This window comes from Tursiops truncatus, chromosome 2, assembly GCF_011762595.2.
Source record: "Tursiops truncatus isolate mTurTru1 chromosome 2, mTurTru1.mat.Y, whole genome shotgun sequence".
NCBI lineage: Eukaryota > Metazoa > Chordata > Mammalia > Artiodactyla > Delphinidae > Tursiops > Tursiops truncatus.
The window spans coordinates 72,496,356-72,511,677 of NC_047035.1; positions in this window are offsets into that span (position 1 = coordinate 72,496,356).

Here is a 15,322-nt window from a genome sequence, read left to right on the forward strand (position 1 = left end):
TTCCTTTGTTAATAGGGGATGAAATATCTATTATTTAGGAATTATCTTTTGAAGGACAGTTACAAGAATGGAGGTACCATTTAGTGAATTAGGAAGACTGCAGGAGGAGAAATTTGATAATGAGCAGAAGCTTGGCATCCAGGTTCTGTTTCAGATGTGCTAAGTTGGAATGCCTATTAGACAATGAATGGTGAGGTCAAGTAGGCAGCAAAAAAAAAAAAAAAAACACATGCCAAGAGTTCAGGAGAAAGGTCTAGACTGGAAATTTAACTTTGGAATCGCAAAGCTATAGATGTGTATAAGTCATCGAACTTGTAAAGTTGCCTAGAGAGTGAGAATAAAGGAGAGTGTCCTTGGGCCCTCCTATATTGGGAAGAAACAGCAGTGGAGACCAAAAAAGAGAGATCAGTGGGGTAGGAGGGGAACCATGAGAGAATGATATCCTGGGAGGGAAGAGAGTTTCAAGAAAGAGAAACTGATTGCTACTGTACTCTGTGAAATCCTGCTAAGAGGTTGGGTAATTTGAGGAGTCACACATTAGCTCCAATCTCCAGCTCCTACAACACTGCCTGGTGTGTTACATGTTACATGTTATAATGATAGATCTTGGTATTAAGTGGTAAATGTTATTATTTTAGATCTTGCCTCAGCCATCTAAAATATTTGTTTATAACTTCCAAGTTCAAAAATTTCACCTAATCACAGATTTAAAATAGAAGTCATGACAGGTGCATAAGAAACAGCTTTCTGGGGATGAAATCTATTAACTGCTTAGGACACTTTGGTATGGTTGCCAAACCAGTTATGATACATTTAATAATGGTAATACTCTTGCCAAATGTCTCCCTTTTGCTCAAAAGAATAGCATGGAAAATCTGACCTACTGCCCTGCTGCTGAAAAATATGGTACTTGTAATAAATTCCCCAATTTACAGCCTAATACGTCTATCTACAAAAGAAATTGGATTTACCTGATGTGATTTTTTCTACAGTGAATGCATGCCAGATCCTGATGATCCTTTTAACTCTGTACCTGATATCTTCATAACAGCATGTTTTTTAAACTCACATGAGACTGAAGACAAATTCTTTGGTTTGTGTACTTTTTTCCTACTGCTCTTTATCTTTTAAAAATTAAAAACTGTACTTTCTCATCTTCAGTATGTCTTTCATCTGTGCCAGTTTTTTAAATTTAGTATCAGAAAGGCACTATCGATATTCCTTCCTGATTAGAGAATCTACAGTATCTGTAAAGGTAATATTTCCTAATTAATCTTACGAGAGTAAATTGCTGACACAAACCTGCAGACTCAAGAAATTCAGTGAACCCCAAACAGGATAAACCCCAAACAGGAGAAGAAAATCATGCTCAGACACATCATAATCAAACCGAGGAAAACCAAACGTAAAGAAAAAAGTCCTGAAAGTAGCCAGAGAAAACAGCACATTACATATAGGGAAATGATAGAGGTAACTGCAGATTTCTCATCAGAAATCATGGGGCTAGGAAAGAGTGGAAATAATATATTTTAAGTGCTGAAAACAGAAAACAAACAACCAGACAAAAAGATCTATCAATCCAGAATTCCAGATCCAGTGATAATATCCTTCAGGAATGAAGGGGAAATTAAAACATTCTCAGATGAAGGAAAACTAAGAGAGTTTGTCACCATCAGACCTGCTACAAAAGAAATGCTAGAGGAATTTTATCAGATTGAAGAGAAGTGGTATCAGAGGGAAAACTCAGAGCTTTAGGAGTGAAGGAAGAGCAACAGAAATGTTAATATTTGGGTAAATGTAGTAGACTATTTTTTCTCCTATTATGTTCTTTATAATATGTGTGACTCCTGAAAGAAAAAAAATATATAACTGGATGGGAAAGGTTTAATGTATGTAGATGTAACATAAATGAAAACTACAACATAAAGACAGGCTAGATGGGACATATGTGGTTGCAAGGTTTCGTCTAGATTTTACTTAAAGTGGTAAAATATGAGTTATAAATAGACTAGAAAATGAGGTATGTGTATTATAATCCCTAGAGCAACAAATAAAACTTAATACAAAAAGATATAGTCAAATGTTAATGGATGAATTAAATGAGATACTAAAAATATTCAAGTAAACTAAAAGAGGATTAAAAAAAAGAGAAAAAAAAATCAGAGGGAACAAACAGAAAAATGATAAAAGAATAGACAAATACTGATATATCAGTAACTACTTTGAATATAAATGGTCTAAAGGCAACAATTAAAAGACAGAGATTGTCAGATTGGATTTAAAAGATAGATCAAACTCTGTATAAGCTGTCTACAAAAATCCACTTTAATTATAATGATACAGTGAAACTAAAACTATAGAAAAAGATACCATGCAAACACTATTAAAAAGAAAAAAGCTGCATTGGCTATATTAATATGAGAAAGTATAGATTTCCAAATTAGGAAAATCACCAGGAATAAAGCAGTACGTTGCGTAATGATAAAAGGGAAAATTCTCTAAGGAAGCGTAACAAACTTAAATGCATGTCCACCTACCAACAGAGAGCTCAGAATACATAAATCAGAAACTGAAAGAACTAAAAATAGACAAGTCCACAATTACACTCAGAGACCTAAAGACTCCTCTTCCAGCCACTGATACTACACATAGGTCAATAACCAGCAAGGATATAGGAGACTTGAGAAACATTACTGAACTTAACCTAATGAACTTTATGGAACACTCTACCCACAAACAGCAGAATATGCCCTCTGTTCAGGTGTACTCGGCATATCTGTGAGATTGACCATATTCTGGGCCATACTTGGAGGTTAAACAACACAGCTTTATTTCCCTATCTCCTTGGTATGCTTCAGGCACAGGATGAGTGGCAGGGCGGTGAGCGTGGCTGCTTAAAGAGGACGCTCAGGGTTGAGTTACTAATTTGAAACCTGAAATACTCAACCTCGCATTTGTCTCTGAACTCTCTAAAATGTGTAACATTTCTAGTGTATCAATTTTACACGTACCAATTAATATTAAAATAGATAGGCTAAAGCCAGAGTATAAAGCAAAACTTTGGACTTAAAGTATGTATCTCTTTTAAGCAAGTAATACTGATAAAGATAAGTATTGCTCATTCATTAACAATGCCCCTTCCACCTGGAGATACTAGTGTTGGTTGTAATGAAAGTTACTTTGGGCACTTGAATGCAATTGCAATCCTGGTATTGAGAAATTATGCCTTAATCTATGTGGCTTCAAATGAGAGAATTTTAATATAGTCATTCAGACCATGCTACTCTTTCTGACCACCTGGATCCTCTGTTATCTACCCTCTTGCACTGATTCTTTCCCATTCAATACCTCAGGTTGCCCTTAACACAGGACCCCCCTCTCGATTAATAAGAAAAGGAGCTTAGAATGTGTTTTATCATCTTCAGCTTCCTGGTGTTTGTCAAATACTCTTGTTTTACAAGAAGCAGTTTTCTTGTAGGGCTGTGAGTGTGTCTGCATAATTTTTCATCAAGGCAATAATGTAAGATCCTAAATCACAAGCATTCTTTGCAAGTCCCTTAAGTGTAGTGTAATTTGGAACCAGCAATCCATTTCAAGTTCGGTAAATTAAAGGAGAAATAGCCAAGCACGAGTCGGAAGAACAGGCCTGACTCCTACGCCTGCAATTTCAACCCAATGGCATAAAATGCCAAGCCCTTATTCTTCCAATTTAGCTTCCTCAGCTTTCATGTTCAAAACCAAATTCATTCTAAAAGTAATCAGATCAGATAAGGACTGTGTTGGGGGGGAGGGCGGCGGGATGCTAATGACGCCAGCGGAGGAAACGGTTGGAAGGTTCTGGTGTTTTAACATTCAGGTTATTTGATGGAGCATATTTTAAAATGATTTTTCCAGGTTAGTTTAATTGGAGTATCAGAAATCCTTTCATCTGTTTTGACAATTGAAATGATGATGTGCAGTCTGCCCCGTGTTTAGACTGTGAGAGACAGGCACATCCGTATTGATGTTCCAGCTACTGAGAATTTAAAAGGACAGGAGCAGCTAAAGGCCGATTAGCCATGGAGAACATTAGCTTCGCTACCTCTCAAAAGGAGACAGACATTACGTCAAGCATGACAAGCCACTCTAGCATAAAAGTCTTAGCGGCCTCCAAGTCTCAGGCTTACCCTTAAGTTATTTCATTAAAATACAAAATCATGTTGACCTAATTTTTTGACAGGTTTCGAAGACAGTAAAGATTTCCTCCCTTGCCGTACCTACCCTGTCTTCCTCTTCATCCTGCCATAACTCTGGGGACTTTGCCAGTTTCATTCAAGTCCTTGCAGAGCGCCAATCCCTTTTATTTTAATCAAGGTGGAAGCTCCGGCTTTAAATGCTTTCTTCGCTCATCTCCAAACATGTATGCCCAGACACTTCATCGCCATGGGTACTTCTTTCAATAGCAGTAACTCTTCATGTCCTTGGGGGGAAGAGAGCTACTCAGCATTCAGTGGAGAAGCCGGAACCGCCTGGATCAGTCTCATTATGTAGGCCATATGCAATAAGCCATGGTACCTAACAGCTGCTGGTGGTAGGATTAAGGGGAAAATATTTAATTTGATGCAGGAGCGCGTGTGCATGATTTCAGCCGGAGCTCTTACCTGCTCCCTGGGGTGTGTGTCAGATACATGGTAGAACACAGAAATCATTTAATTGTGTCAACACCATGTTCGGATGTTTGGTTAAAGTAAAATTAGTTTTTGCCGCATACGTTGATTAGTTGACGGGCTATTCGACTGTCACAGAGGCTACTGGATACAAAGACAAAATTGGCTTGGTTAATCTGAGCAAAGGGGAACAAGTCCTCTGAGATCAGGGGAAACACAAGCAATGTAAATTCGGATTAGTCTTTGTGTTCTGTAAATCAATAAAACAACAGGGAAGTGTGAAGAATAGGCTAGATCATCTATCAAACTGGTTTTTATTGTGTTTCTGTTTCTATCCCCTAGTAAACATGTGCCTTCAGTTTCCCATGAATAAAAGCAGTTGACAAAGGAATAAAAATGGACTGGCGTTCGCTGTAGATGCAGTGCCAATGACAAAGCAAGGGTTGCGGTGGGTGGAGAAGGTAGCGAGCAAAGATGAGAATCAAAAAGGTTGCTTCCTGCAATCTCAAAGCTAGATCATTCTAAAATTCTCAGGTGACAGGTGGTGAAAGTGAAGATAGATTTTATGTATCTAGTGCAATGAAGACTGTACCTCATGCAGAATACTAATCAGGATTTTTTTTTTTAAGGCAACTGCATTGTCTTAACAGGCTTTAGAAAAAGAGAGGTGCACACAGGCACACACACACACAAAAGAAATCAGCTAAGGAGGCTTGTGTCCAACCAAGATTTCTCCCCACCAATCACTCTCAATCACAGAAGAAATAACACACATGCTAAAATAAGCGAACGCTAATTCTGTGGCCCAGTGAAGGGCCTGGCTCTTTTAAAACCAAACAGTCTTCTTGTTCTTTAAGCCCCTTTTTAAAAGCAAGCATTTCACCTGATTGCTTTCATGGAGGGACTCCTTTTATCTGTGTCGACAGCTCACACTGTCATTGTGTGTTACCTTTCGGTGCTCACAGAATCACAGAATCGCATCCTAAGACCACCCTCCCCAAGCCACGCCGTGCCCTGAGATACTGAGGAGAAAGAGGAAGGGAGAGAAAATGCAGATTTCGGAAGTGAGGAACGGCACGTTATACTGCAGTCGTCAAGGCGAGCTGGGCAGAGTGGTACAAATCTTCCTTTCCGAGTGTCTGAAAGATGGGGGCGTCTTTGTGGCATTCTCTTCCCAGGTGCCCCAGATGGCACAGTGTATTTCTAATGGAAAACCATTCATCTGGCCCCGGGACTGTACGTGTTGTACATCACGATGGTTCATGGAGGAAACGAGCTCAGACAGCTTAAGCAGAAGGCGCAGGGCACGCGGTTGTGAAGCCATAATGGAAGAGAGGGACAAAAGGGCAGGCGAATGAGTCAGAAGCTGGGGAAGAGGAGAAGAAGGCTGTTATTTCTCCGTAATTCCCCAGGATCCACTCCTGCTTGGGTTGGCGGTGAGAAAAAACCAATTCAATTTGAAGGTGGTTCAGGGTAAATGAACCAGGGAATTGAGCTGCTGGAATCTAATTAGGGACCCCTCAAATTACTACTACCTGCCCAACAGAAAAGTCAAATGGCTACACCAGCCAAAAGAGTTAGGGAAGTTGGCAGAATAAGCAGTCCAGAAAGAGAAGGTTTGCAAACCTTCCAGATTCTCTCTCTAAAACTCTTAGAAGTGATTTTTTTTTTAAATGTTAATGCCATAGGCATAGAAGATTACAAAGCAGGAAATATGGCCACAGAAAGGGCAGATGTAGGACCCCCAGATTTGAAAGGCCAGGAGCATCTCCACCCCCTCTGGGGAAAGGCGAGATCCTTGGTATTCCCATCTTCATCCTCAGGGAAGCTTCATGAGAACAGGGACCAATTCCCTACTACATAGAGAAAGCACATAACCCAGCCTCATAGAGACATGGTAAATGCTGGTGGATACAGTGACGGGGGTGAAGGAAGGATAGGGTGTGCAGGATTGGTCCTCCGAGCTCACCCCTTGTTTCCTGGCATCACACGGTTCATTTCAACCTTCTGATATCTGCTTATTCAAAGGTGACCCACTTTGGGGCTTTGTGTATTTCTCCTCGAGGAGAAATATAGCAGGAGATCTAAACATGGTCTTGGGAAAATAGAACTAGAACCAGACTCAGAGTCAAGGCATCCGGTGGAGCCCTGACATTCTCGCTAATCTGCGTAACTTTGGGAAACTATTTTGAGTGTCATTTTAAGCTCATTTGTAGTTGGATCAGAAAATCTTTAAGAGCTATTACAGCTTCTAAGTCTGAGGATTCCCCTCACCCTCAAAAGGCACATTTTTGTAGTATTTTCTCAATTAATTTTAGACACATTCTGGTACAAAAGACATGGAATGAACACCCAGGATAAAAGATCCAGCAGCTGCTGGCACCTCTGAAATTGATTTCCATCCTGGCTCATACTTCAAACCTTTATTCATACACAGCAAAGCAAAAATCTACATGAAAGGCAAAATGTACTTTTATTTACTGCATGATTATCGCCATTGCCACTGCTGATCTCTCCCCAAAGCCTTGTAACAACTACAGTTGCCTAGATTTCAGGCAGATCCCTGAGGACAGAAAAGGGAGCCAATAAATCCAAAGGAAATAAGTGAAGTGGAATAACAGTGTCCTTTTCTGCTTTCACCAGGAAAGACAAAATTATGTTTCAAGGGGTCAATTAAATGAGCAGCTACAGTTCTCCTCCACGGAATAAAGAAGGCTCTCATACCTAACCTTGTACAGAAACACACAGTAATAAAACACATTAGCAGGAAAAAAGGTTAGTAGCTAACCACAGCACACGTGAATAGGAAATGCGCACACACACACACACACACACACACACACACACACAAGGTCCACTGCCTATCCCTTAATACGGGATCGCCGTATTATGTTAAGTCAGGCTGGTGCCCCTGTCACCTAGCACATGATGTTCAGATTGTCTTCTACCATCATCAGTGGTGGGGAGCTCAGGGAATTCGAGTTTGTCACCAGTCTGAGCCAAACTTAATAGGAAAACTTGCATCAGGAAAATGTGTGATTCATCCCCAAAACAAAAAATGCTTGAAATGTATCCGTTCTTCGGATGAATAATTGAGAGTTTGTCATGTAAAATATTATGTGCTGACACTCTGGGAGGTGACAGTGTCACTTCACATTTATAAACGTGGGGGGTTTTTTCCCCTTAAAGTAGCCAGTGGGGGTGGGGGGTGGAAAGGAGTCACTAATGGTTCAATTAAGCTTGAAGGATCTAGAAGGTGGTAACTATCTGACACTTCCCATTGTTCCCCATCCTATTAACTAAAAAGTTAGTCTCTGCCTCCGCGAAACTCTTGCTGTTAGTACCGTGACTCATTTAGTTGTCACCAGAACAATATGAGTTTAAAAGACTAGATTTAGAGAACAGGGCAGCAGCAGGTGCAGGGCTCAGGAGCCCATCCCACATCATCCCCCCCAAGTTCAAAAGCAGAAGGCAGATCAAAGCCGCCCTTTGGGCATTCCTTCTGATTTCCAGGTTTACCTTGTTATCAAAGCAGAGAGATTTCTTTTTTGTTGTTTTTTCAAAACCTCGCTTGTACTCATTCCAGCACCAGGCTAGCAGAGATCCAGGACCACGACAAAGCTTCTAGTTTTTCTGCCAATATACCCTTCTTTTTCATCCCGACCCCAATAAACCCTTCTTTTTCATCCCTACTCCAACCCCCTTTAAAAATAGACAATAACAAAGAAATCTAGAACTGTCTCTACACAAATCCCAAAATACAGTTTCATTTTGAAGTCACGTGATGCTGCATTATTTGTATGTATACACAACTGATTGCATCAGCTATTCAAAGACTGCTGGAGAGAAAGGGATTGCTTACTTGAGAAGTGGTCACTCAATCCAATTAGCTTAATCATTTGACTTTAACCAGCATGATTCAGTTATCTGAATCATGAAGCAGGCAGACTGCGTTGAGCATTTGCAAACTGATCTTTTTCTCTGTGATTAACTTTAATGATGACATAAATAACAAATGTGATGCAAAACTGGATAAACCTGTGACTTTCTGAAGAATTCTTGTCTTCCAGGATGTGCAAAGTTTACTCTGAGTAATAAATCCAGTTGAAATATCTGTTGAACATTTCTAAGTTCAAGATGTTCTATTAGACACTGAAGCAGCACACAATGACTCAGACTTAGTTTCTGGCCTCAAGTTTTCATGGCCTCAAGTTTTCAATCTTAAGCAGAAGACGTATATGTAAACAGTTATTCATAAGGCAAAGAAAAACACAATGTGCGAAATAAAGTCACCATAATATGTAATGAGAGCAATTAATTGTGAGGGGAAGGAAGTCAGAAGAGGCTTGGGCTGGCCCTTGGAGGGTAAGGAGAACAATTAGAGGTAGCAGAACAAAATGCCTTGAGGGCCAGCCAGGTAACAAAATCTGAGGAACACTAGAGGGCCAGAGCTGGCAGCAAACTGTACCATCAACGTTGCACTGAAAAGATTTCAAAGTCAATTTTAAAACTGTCTTGACAAACCAAAATATAGCCGTGGGTCTGATTTGACCTTCCTTGGTCACACACACCTGAGTTAGTTAGAAACAGAATGATCAAGAAAGCACTGCTGACGAAGAAGCAGAGCAAAGGCAAGGGCCAGGGACGTGTCTGCCCTCTGATCGCCAACCTTCCTCTCTCGGCACACTTTTCATCTTAATCCGATAACCTCTGGGATTTAGGTCAAAGGTGTTTAGAAGAATTGAGCTTCCCATACTGGAACTCATCATTCAAATTTCTTTCCTATTAGTTCTGACCTTACTCCCTCATGGATGAAAACAGAACTTCACCTTGAACCTATCCCCCCTCAAAGTAACCCAGACTTTAGAACAGAATTCCTAATGCATTCCTAATGCTTAGGTTTGCCATCAGCCAACCATCCAGCCAGACCACAGTTACAGAGACCCTTCAGAATGCGTGTTCTGCCTTCTCTTTTTCTCCCCTCCACCTACAGCCTGGGGAGTGGCCCAAGCCCCAGCCTAATGAAGCGAATGCTGCCCCCTGCCAACGGATTTCCCTGCTGCCAACTGCCTGTATGTCCCTTCCACCTCTGAATACCGCTGCTGTGCTTCTGCAGGCGTCGGGACTTACCAGGACTCCCCCCAATTGTTTCTTGGAAGATGCTTGGGCGAAGAATGCCATCCATAAGTCTCAACCTCCTCAGCATCTACAGCAAGTCCATCCCAGCAGAACTAGACCAGTCCCAGGGGGGCTGACATTTCTAAGACTCAGCCCTCTCCTCTTTCAACCCATTCTGCTTTCGTTCACAGAGCTGTGCTGAGGTATTCTCTGAGGTACCTTGATGAACCTTGATCTATTCAAAATATCAAGTACATAAGTCGTTCAATAAATAGGCATTGTGCCCTGCCATGTGCCAGGCCCTCTTCTGGGCAGATAGCTATGAACAAGACAGGCACAAACCCTTCCCTTACGGAGCTGACATTTTTATAGGAGAGACAGACAACAAGTATAATTAATAAGGAAAACTCATAGTATATTGGTAAGTGCTATGAAAAAAAAAAAAATGAGCAGAGAAGGAGGACATAAACTGTCATGGGGATGCCGAGGCCAGGGGAACCTCTCTGAGATGGTGAATTTAAGTAAAGACCCTAAGGACATGAGGAAGTTACCAGGGGGCTCTCTCGAGAAAATTAATACGGGCAATGAGACAGCTAGTGAAAAGGCCCCAAGGTAGGACTGTCTCTAGTACTTTCATGACCTCTCAGGAGGCCAGGGAGCAGAGGGTCTAAGGGATCACGTGGGAGAGGGAGCTTATAGGTCATGAAAAGGACTGGGGCTTTACTTTGAGTGAGATGACAAACCATTGGCAGGTTTCAAGCAGGGGAGTAACAGGCTCTGAATCAATGTCCTCACACAGCAAGAGGCCCGTTAGGAGGCAGTTGTGACCCGGTCCAAGGTGAAGGTGCCTTGGACCAGATGAGCACTAGATCCATGTAGCTGCATTAAAGGGGGCCTGAAGAGAGGTCATGGAAACATCCAGATGAAGGAGCCTTTGAATGATATGCTAACAAGTTTAGACTTTATTTTCTGAAGAGTGGAAAGAAACTATAGAGCTTAAATATTTTAGGAGAATTTTTTTCTACAGAGTTTAAATATTTTTAGAAAGGGAACTCTGGCGGAAATACTGAAGGTAATTTGAAGAGAAGAAAAAGAGAGTTGTTAGCAGGTCCTTGTACTGGACAAGGCAAAAGGTAATGCAGAGCTTAAGCAGGAGAGAAGCAATGTACAGAGAAAGACTTTGAAGATACGAGATAGTGAGATATTTGAAGACAAGCAAGTAGGTTTTAATAATCTTCCTATTCCCAGTGTTCACTACAGTGCCTGGAACACAGGAGACATTCAATAGATGCATTCATTCATTCAAAACTATTTATTGAATGGCTTTAAAAAGCAAAATAGATTGGTCTATTGGTTTCCTGGGGTTCCCATAACAGATCACTACAAACTTAGTGGCTTAAAGCGGCAGAAATTTATTCTTTCAGAATTATGGAGGCCAGATGTCCGAAATCAAGGTGTTGGCAGGGCCATGCTCCCTCCAGAGACTCCAGGGGAATATCTTTCCTTGCTTTTTCCAGCTTCTGATAACTCCTGGCATTCCCTGCCTTACGTCAGCATACCTCCAATCTCTGCCTCTCTCCTCACACGGTCTCCCTTCTATCTCTCAATGTCTTCATTTTTGTCTAAGGACATCCACCATTAGGTTTGTGGCCCACAAGAATCCAGGATGGTAACCATAATTCACGATGGTATCAGATCTTTACATTAATTATATCTGCAAAGACCCTATTTCCAAATAAGGTCACATTCACAGCTACAAAGGGTTAGGGCTTGGACAATATCTTTTTAGGGACAGTATTCAGCCCGCTACGTTTAGATTTATAAAGGCATGATTCTACAGTTAAACTGTCCAATTTAATCCCCATTTCTGCCATTTAATATCAGTATTTCCTTGAGTAAGTTATTTATCCCCTCTGGGCCTCAGTTTCCCCATCTGTGAAATGGGGTTAGTAATAATATTTTTTTTTTCTTAGAGCCATTGTGAGGCTTATGAACCAACCTATGTCAAGTACCTGGCCCATACTAAATACTCAGCAAATGTTTTTTTATTATTATTATAAAGTATTGATATACGCAGCCAAGCTTCCAGAGGTATAGAGACACAGCACATATGTTATGTGAGGCACATCTTGAGGAATGTGTCAAAGTTAATCAGACACAGAAAGAGTCTGGGGTGTGAGGGAGAAAAGAGTGATAAGGTACAGATGTCAGTTCTAGGCTGAGCTGGCAACATTTGCAAAACTGTGGAGACTAGAGATATGAGAGCATATTGTCCATTTAGGGACCTACAAATAGCTTAGTGTATCTGCAAGGGAGAACATGGCCGGAGACAACAGTGGAGAAAATAAGCAAAAGTCAGACCATGAAAAGTCCCAGTGTGCCCTGCTAAAGAGTTGGAATCCATCCTGGAGGCAGTGGAGAACCACAAAGAATGAAAAATCAAGAGTGACATGGAGTGAACATGCTTACATTTCAGAGCGGTCTCTGCAGCTAATGAAGACCACGGCTCTCCAAATGCTGCCTTATTGCCTACCACATCAATGAACGTGGGGGACATACCCCATGCTTGCATATACATTTATTTGTTGTATATTTATTTTTTACATGGATGTACTAATAATACACCAATGTAAAAGCATTAAAAACTTCAAAAATAATAATATACAGTTTTTTAAATCTTAAATGTTATTTCATTGTCAGTTCAAAAAACTCTTTGCAGCCACTTAAAAATTACCAATAGGGGCTTCCCTGGTGGCGCAGTGGTTGAGAGTCCGCCTGCCGATGCAGGGGACGGGTTCGTGCCCCGGTCCGGGAAGATCCCACATGCCACGGAGCGGCTGGGCCCGTGAGCCATGGCCGCTGAGCCTGTGCGTCCAGAGCCTGTGCTCCACAACGGGAGAGGCCACAACAGTGAGAGGCCCGTGTACCATAAAAAAAAAAAAAAAAAAAAAAAAAAATTACCATTAATAATAATATTTTAGTGAAAATATGTGATTCAATATTTTATTAATTTGAAAATATTAGTTTAACATTTTAGGACACAGTGATTTGAAGCTTTGATTCGAAATTCACTCTAATTGGATATTTAACCTCACAAAAACACATAGAGCCAAGACAGGGCCACCTTTGGCTGTGCTTACTGAATCATGACAATCACTTTTCAATCCCCTCTGCCAATTTCGTATTTGTGAAATTCAGCTTGTAAATTTTCATCTTCCCTGATGTCACTCAGTTGTACTGGAAAACTAATAAGATACAGCATTTTTAACAAAGGTGTTCAGACACACAAAAAAATCTATTTCTTTGGAAGATTTTCAGAACCAGTTAGAAAATTCCATTTCTAAAATATTTAAGTGAACAGATATGAAAATTATTATATATGGCATGCATATTGCTTTTGACACAATATTATATAACCTGAATATAAAGAATGAAAGCATAAATGAAAAAAACTCACATTTAGAATGTTCTTTCCACAGCAGCAATTTCTTTCAAAACTGTTAATTTCTTAATAATTGTTAATATGTCATTTTAACATGACACAATGAGTTTGTTTTTTCAAAAGTATCTGCTGGGTAATAAATTACTGACAGATAGATGCTTTTCGCAGCCAATATGGTCTATACGTCTCTTTGTACTAGTGGGAAACTGACTAACATATTTAAGTCAGACAACACTTAAGTATTTGTTTTAAGGTCAAAAGTGAAATTTGGTGCAAAATATCTTCGTGGTTATGCCCCATCTCATTAACAAAGAACCATAAAGAGTTAGCTATTAAGATAGTATCCATTTATTTAAGAGGAAAAAAGCAAACTGTGTGCTCTTTTGTCCCAAGACCAAGAATAATAAAGCATACCCCCCAAAACTAAATCCTAATTGAGGTACTAGCTCACCTATAAAATACATGCTAAAAGAGTTGAAATTAATTCTAACCATCAGTTCATCACCTACAACTGGGCTATATACTAGAAGATAAAGTGTTTTCAAGGGAAGCTAAAAGGCTGTATAAGAGATGTCTGTGGGAAGAATTGTGAGTGTTTCATGAAGCCCTGTCCCCTACCGTGTGGCAAGGTAAAGGGGGAGCTCTTAAGGCAAGTGAAGGATATTTTGAGAGAACTACTCAGAGCTCTTTAGTGGGTCCTCTGGGCTTTGAGGAACACAGGAACTGGTATTGACACATTCAAGATGCTCTGATGTCAGATAAAAGAAAAGCAGCTGCTTTGGGATGACCTGCTCATTCTGAGTGGTCAAGGCAAAGGATGGTGAATTTCCCGCGAGTCAGACTGGATCATCCTAGAGAATAGTGGACCTCCCAAGGCCCCAACTCAGAGGGACCATAGGAAGTGGAAGAGAAGATAGGGTAAGAGAAGGAGTAGAGAGCTGAGGGAAGGGAGACATCTTATTTTGGATGATGGCTTACAGTTTGAGTAATAGACCGAATTGGACATTTTATTACCATAGAGTAACTAGAAAAACTCAAGATTTCCTCCTGAAGTAAGGAAAAACAAGCTACAGCAAGTCTGCAGGGACGGTCATCACAAAGAAGTCCATTCACCCCAACATGCTAAGGAATGTAAGCGTCATCTCACTATGACAACCAGGCTGGTAAAATGTGTTTCCTGAAATTAAAAGTCCTAGGCACAAAGTAGCTCCTCAATAAATGCTTATTATTTGATTAAGGATTGTAAACATTTTAATGATCTTTATTCATTTAGTGCGCTGCTGGCAGAGCTGTATCTGCAACTTCTATTGAATACATTGGATCACACAGCTTCTGTCCTTTATGGCTTACTTTCCATTGCAGAAAACCTGTTTTCCTCAGCACAGACCAAATAATGAGGACCATAAAGCTTGCTCTTTTTAAAGCATTTATAGTAAAATAATTTAGTTCTCTGAGTTTGTACATTTCCCCCTACAGAACCAAGTTTTCTTTGGTAGGTTGTTCAACTAAATAATGTTGTAATGAATAATGAATAACAGCAATCTACTGCATACAAGCAGATTTTCTCAGACAGTTTCATATGGTAGGAAAGTGTTTGCAGAAAGAGCAGGCCTGGGGAATATTCAGAGTGTTCAATAATGCAAGAGCACAAAGATTGAAACTTTCTTTTGATTCAATATACTTTGGAGGCTGGTGTGGCTGGACAGAGAATGAAAATGAACATTTAAAGCCCTGAGAATTGTACTGAAAGAGTCTACAAGTATAAATCATAAATTAATCTTCTGCCTAAATGAAATGAAAATAATTCGCATTTAAATCCCATTCTTCCTTCGGAACCCAGTGTGAGCCCCTCTTTCTCTGAGCAGCTCTCCCTGGCCTTTTCATCCCCTAGTCACAGTGCCCTGGCCCTCCTCCGAGCAGATCCCACCCACACCTTATCTACGCGGCACTTTGTAGCTTTATCCTGAATTACTGGTTCCTGTTCATCTGCAAAGAGTACTGTTTCTCTAACTACTTTTGTTTGTTTAGGTATATTTTAGCAGAAAAAGACTACAACTATTTTCTCTGTAATATCTGTAGTACCTAATACCCCACTATCTGAGTAAGCCTAGAGTTG